Source organism: Pholcus phalangioides, unplaced genomic scaffold (assembly GCF_987345545.1).
Source record: "Pholcus phalangioides strain wild (caught in Gottingen) unplaced genomic scaffold, Ppha-v1.0 ptg000004l_1, whole genome shotgun sequence".
NCBI classification, from domain to species: Eukaryota; Metazoa; Arthropoda; class Arachnida; order Araneae; family Pholcidae; genus Pholcus; species Pholcus phalangioides.
The window spans coordinates 21984258-21991092 of NW_028301597.1; positions in this window are offsets into that span (position 1 = coordinate 21984258).

A 6835-nucleotide genomic window follows, 5' to 3' on the forward strand; every position below is an offset into this window, starting at 1 on the left:
TCTTGTTAGTGCTGTCATCAGTGTTCCATATTTTCAAGTACAGATGGTAAATGCTTGAATTTTCATGTTATGTAAGTATCATATTCAAAAGATGGAATTTTTTTCTGTAGTTATGGGAGGCTGCAATGTCTCCGCTCAGCGCTTCACGCTAATAATGCATGTCATAAGGGAATTGAAAAGCATGTTTCTGGTGTACTAGTTAGCGCGATTGCCCGATATGCAAGAGAACCCGGGTTCGATTCCCGGAGGATGCAAACAACTTTTCTTTCTAAAGATTCGTTTCGGGAGTAAAAATTGTAAAAATTGAGTAATTTTAATTTCTATGAAAAATTTTAAACAAATTCAAATTGTTTTCTTTTCTTAAGAACATTTTTTTGCTAGAAAGTTGGCAAAAGAATAAGAAAATAGTATTTTTTTTCCATTTGATTTTTCTCTTCTCTTTTTTTTTATATTTATTTATCTTAAGAAGGAAACTACCATTTTGTTATGGAAATGGCTTCTCTTGGAAAACGGGTTTCAGGATATTCCGGAGTGGGTAACCGATAAGGAGCCGCCTCATTTATCTTTGGAGCTGCAGAAAACGTGTGCGGTCGGGTCGGGAGGCGGGTGGAACTCGGATCTGGTGTTCGATGTTGTGGATGATGGAGATGATGGAAGTAAAAGGAGATGGTAAGGGTGGCCCTCACCAAGTTGGTGGTCGGGAAAACGTATACCGTATGTTACACACAAGCGGTTGGAAAAGAGGGAGGTTTCGCAGAAGGCCATACATAGTATTAGAGGAGTGTGTGAAAGAGAGAGAGACCTTCCTTCAATCGACTAGTATTCAATCATTCTAGGGAATGGAGATAAGAAGGAGAAGCGGCCTTTCCGAGCGATAAGCGACTATGTGGCACGCGCACCCACACTCCAGCGGTCGAAATTGCAGGAAGGAAGTGGTGGTCGGAAGGAGTCGTTCATTTTCCGGATTTCTCCTATTTTTTCCTCTCTATCTTTCTCTCATACTCTCCATCACTTGGTTCTAAGGTCCTATTTCCTTTTATGCCACCATACATAAAAGTAGCAGTAGCTCCCATGATGTTTGAACGCCAGCTTTCTTTCTCTTGGCCTATATGTGAAAAAATAAAAATGAATAAAAACGAGACAAATCGCCATCAAAGTTGTACTTCTCATAAAGAAAATATCAAGAACTTGAACTTCGGACAGCTTGGGGTCCATAAAATTTCTTCAAAAAACTGTTCCGTTAATTTTTTTTTCTATTTTTTCCCCCCAATCAACGTAAATCCAAAAATCTTCACGTGATTCCTATCACTACGTCTAACCCCTGTGTTATGTTTTCATTGCATAGATGATAGATATGCAGTGAAGCCAAAAGTACGGGTTTATCCAGAAATTATCATTCAATTTTAAAATTGCGTATTTTCCGAAAATTGCAACACGAAATGATGAATAATTCATGAATGAAGAAAGCAAAAAGAGTTCAAGTTTCATATTATGGACAAAAGGTACTGCTAATTGGCCGTTTGTGAACATCTTTGACGGAATAAATGAAAAATGGCGTCTAGTCAATAGAGACTTTTCTTGCGCGCTTTCGTTTGGTGATCACTAGGGCTCGAATATTTATAAACATGTCATATTTTTTTTTATGACGTCATATTTTAAGCATTTTTTTAGGAATTAGTCATACTTTGAGCATTTTTGAGCAATTTGTCATCCTTTAGGAATTTTCAAACTAATGATGTTATTTTTTGATCATTTATCACGAAAAAGTTTGATATATGTCGGATTTTGATATATATAATACTTCCAATTAAAAAGTTATTGCCCTGTATCTTCTAAGGCTAACAAAAAAAAAACTCCATGTTTCTAAATGCAATGAGATATTTTAAATCAAAAATCGGAGAAAAATTCAGAAAGAACAGCATAAACTAAACTCCAAAAACGGACAACGCTCCTTTGCCTAATTTATGCTGTTCCTTCCCAACTTTTATCCAATTTTTTAGTTCAAATATCTCAGTGAATAGACGCTTGGAAACATTATTTTTTTTTGCCTCAGGAGAGACAAGGCAACAACTTTCTAAGTTGAACTTAGAGGAAAGGGGAGGGAATTTGTGACCTACTGTATTTCCCCCTCTCAAAACTGATACAGGGTGATTTTTGAACACATTTTAAGCATTTTTTAAATCGAAACCATACCTCTATAAGGGCCGAAAGACTCACAAGACACTCTAATCTCACGTAATCCGATAAATATTATTAACATGGAAATTCATAAAAAAGTCAGTAGGACTACTGTAGGCAGAGTCATCTTTGGAGTATCATGAGCCTCTGGGTAGAGATTTTTCTCACATTCCCTAACTGACATTAGAAATGATTGCTTACCAATTTGCATACTTAATCATTACAATACTTGACAAAAATCTTCACCAATTTGCATTATCATGAGCTGCCCCCGGTCGTCTCCAACAAATCCCCCTGGGCCGTACTGGAGTATGTTAGCCATGTCCGTTAGGACAGCGGTAACTATGGGTTCCTCAAGGCAGGGGCGGATCTAGGGCTCGCCGTTGGGGGGGGGGGGGTTTGAATCCCCTTAAATTGTAGACACGGTGACCATATGTCCCGCATTATCCCGTATTTTCCAGGACCGTCACGGTTTTCCCTCTGTTTCGACTTTTTTTTGAAAAAATTGACCCGGTTTTTTTGCGTTTTTTAGTCAAGTTCTCTTGAATTTGTTATTTAATTAAAAGCATCGATACAAGTAATTTTCAATGGATTTATTAAATGCATATTATCATATTCGCATTTCGCTTGGGGGGGGGGTGATCACCTCGATCTTCCCCCTCCATAGATCTGCATCTGCCTCAAGAAAACATCTTTTTCTCATTAAACTTTCAAAATACATACTTTGTTACAAATGTAAAATTGATGCGTTGGCTGCAACTTAAATCTTGAAAAAACGTGAAACATTTTAATTGAAGAACATACTTTTTCGTACATCGCATATATATTCGCTCTTAACATTCAGACAGGTGCATGAACACTTTTTTTTGCGACAGAGAGAAGAGTAGTGCTTTCAATGATATCTCGGCCACTACACTCTTGAGCAAACCTTATGCCCGTAAAAACTTCCCCACTTTCAGGTTCTAACAGATGACGTTTTTTTATGCTCACCCTTCTCACTGTGTGTACGCACATATACATGTGGTTTTTTTTTACTTTCTTCTTATTCCTGAGTGGGTGACGCTGCTGATGTTAAGCAAACGTTTTTAGAGATCCCCGTCATTGCTTGCACTGTGTATGGACATAGCAGCCATCGAAGAGGGAAATGTGGTAGTAATCTCTATGTACTTTATCACGTGATTAATAGTGATATGGGCCCCATAAAAAAAATAATGTGGATTCATTCAATGACTTGTTCGGAAAACCACAGCTGAGTTTAAACTTTGTGACTGTGTGTATAGGAAAATATATATTTGATTTCTTTGATGAATGCAAAAAAGTGTTACTCTATAGCTTAGCTATAATGGAGCTTTTCTTTTATATAACGTGCAAATGAGAAAATTATTGGCGAATTAATCGACTGTCAGTTTTTGTCAGTGTCTATTCCCCGCGATAAACTTCCTCGCCAGATCACAATAGGAAACATGAATATTAATCGATAGCACATGCCTTGAATAAATTGCATCGAAAGATTATTCATTGACTATTACACATTGGCCATTTAAAACCCACAAGTCATTGATAGCTCTACGCATCCGATGTTGAAGATGGCGGGAAGAAATGATTTAGTAAAACTTTTATGCGGATTTCTTCCGATTGATCGAACGATACGATTATGAATTTTAAGAAAAAATATCGTAATTATAAGAAATATGAATTTAACCCTGTCAGACCTTGGTGCTACAAATGTGTGGGTTGCGTATTATCACTGTAGAATTTTTTTTTACCTCAGAAAGTTAAGGTCTGACTTGAAGGATTGTGAAGTTTTGATTTATATAAACTTTTTGGGCTTTCATCAGAGGGCAGCACTTAAAGTTGAACTTTGAGGAAGATTTTAACATGGCTTACAGGAGAAAATGTCCCTGGGAAAAGTGTGATTTATTACACAAAATTTGGCAATACAATTCTGGAAAAAATTATATCTGAAGATGAATGTACACTGCATCTCCTTGGCTGAAACGTTTGAAAAAAATCACTTATTCTTTTACAAAAAAAATAGCAAAAGTGAAGATGTGTTTCATTTTTTCCTATTCGGTGGCTATAAGTCACGTTTGGCACGTGGATGCTACGCCTAAGGGAACGTGGATGCGATTAATTCAATATTACGAAGAAATTTACAAACTAATTCATAATCCATTTTTCCCTTGTCGCCTAAATCCAGGTTGGCTACGGGCAACTGAAAAGCGCAATATTTGTGATTAGACTATGATTTTTATAACGAGAAAAATTAGTAGGTCTACTTTCTTTCCATGGGCGTATAAACAGATCCGTGCGATGCATTTCCGCACATGGGGAATTCAGGGACACTTATGCTAAACATAGACTCTTCTTGCCTTTTTCTTCTTGTTCCTTCTCCTTTTCTTCTCTACCATAAACGGCATGAAGTTATAAGGACCTGTATCCACATGAAATTGTGCCACTGACATAGTCTTTTATGCATATTTGTTAATGAAATTATGGTTTTTGTCATTTTTTTCCATTCCATGAAATATGAAGGGTTGAATTCATATTAGGCAAAAGAAAAATAATTTATAAATTTCCCGAAGAAAAAAAAAATAGCCCCCGCTTTGAAACTTTTAGGAAAAAACAACACGCAATGTTATCTCAACATTATTTTTTGGCCAGATTTGCGATATTTCATCAGCACCAACCTTGATGGATTAAGAAATGATGTTTAGAATTTAATCGAACTTATTACCTCTGTAATAAGTTCGATAGGCTCTCGATCATATTTGTGAAGATTTGGTAAGTTTGATAGATTTTGTTCATATACCAGTATTTTCTTCCGTATAATCCTCGGATTATCTGTTAGAAAAGTGGTTAAACATAAAAAAATGCGAATTATCTACCGCTGCGGACAATCTGCAGAAAATGATGTTATCAGCCGTTACAAAATAGCTCTCCAAGTTATGTATTCAATGAAAGCTCGTATTGAAGAAAACGTAAAAGACGCAAAAATTGTGGTGCTTGTCTTACAGTCATACATGGATTTATATTGCCGGAGATGCCCTGCCCCCCGGGGACGAAGTGCTTACGCTGCTTCTTACGACAGAGCACGGGTGTCTCGCGGTTTCTCCAGTTCTAAAGTCATACCTGGCGATTCGACTAAGAAGTTGCGGAATTTAGATTCAGGAATAAACAGGTCGTTTAAAAGCAAAGTTATTGAGAGAAGTGGATGACTGAAGGAATTCATTCCTATACAAAAGGCGGAAATGTACGCCAATCTTTCAAAGTATGGAAGCTCGACTATTCTGCCAAAGTATGTCAGTGGGCTAGTGATGCGCGGAAAGATTGACTATAAAAACTATAAAGAGTTTATTCACAAATTGTGGACTTGAAACTTTGGACTCCTGTGATTCTGACACTGAAAATCCTCTTGATGATATACATAGTTAGATTCTGATTACAGTTTGATTCAGATTACAGTTAGATACAGTTAGATTCAGATTACAGTTTGATATAGTTAGATTCAGATTACAGTTAGATTCAGATTACAGTTAGATTCAGATTACAGTTAGATTCAGATTACAGTTAGATTCAGATTACAGTTAGATTCAAATAACACTAACTCTTTCGAATTAGATGAACTGTTGAGCTTATTTAATTCCTATTCCGATGAGTCTGAATTTGAAGGTTTTCGACTGATCTGTAAATTTTGTTTTGTTTGTAAATAATGCAATTGTTTCGTGAATAAATTTCATTAATTAGCGTACCAATGGCTTTATTATTGAAACACAAGGTAAGTTTTTATTTATTTTTTTAAATCCTGTGGATAATACACCACCGCGGGATTATATACGATGATGTTTTTTTCTTTCTTAAAATTTCACATGCGGATTATGCTCTACCGCGGATTACACGCAGCAAAATACGGTACCAAGAAATTATCACATTTATCGGTGATTACGTATAATCACCAGATCGTAAGGTCGTATTGGTAAATACGATGATTCGCCAATGACTTATTTGAATTTACTAAAAGTTATGAAGTCGATCGGTAATGTTGATTTTATATTAGTTCTTTTTTTAACACTTATTTTAATTTAATTTTGATGGTAGAATGCGTGTCTCGTGGACATATCGAAAACTAATAAACTGGTTAAATGAAGAGAACAGAAGTGATAATTCTTTCTATAATTATCACATTTACAGACTTTCATTAGGAATTATAGATAACCACCGGTGAAAGTGACAAACTAATTAAAATTCATAAATTTACCGATGCGATCGATGATTATGCATAGTCACTGATTCACCGCTTTTTTCGTAACATTTACGGGTAAAAAGTAGTTTGGGGGTAAAACATTTCAAAAACATTCGACAAAAATATATTTGAACTTTATTAGAAAAAGAATATTCCCGCCATAGCTTGTAAATTCTGTAAACATATGGAGAGAAATGTTATCGCACTTCCCCCATCAGTAGTGGAAAAACAAAAAGTCATTCACACCCAGTCCCCACCTCCGCACCCCAAAAAAGGCGGAGTCTTGGCTGCTAGCGGAAACGGTGATTGGTCGCTTCCCCTTAATCCTACCAATAACCTTACCGCTATCCATTGGTCGTAGCCGTTCGCATTTATCTAGTGCGGTGGGGGGTTGCCTTTGCGGAAGGAAAAGTC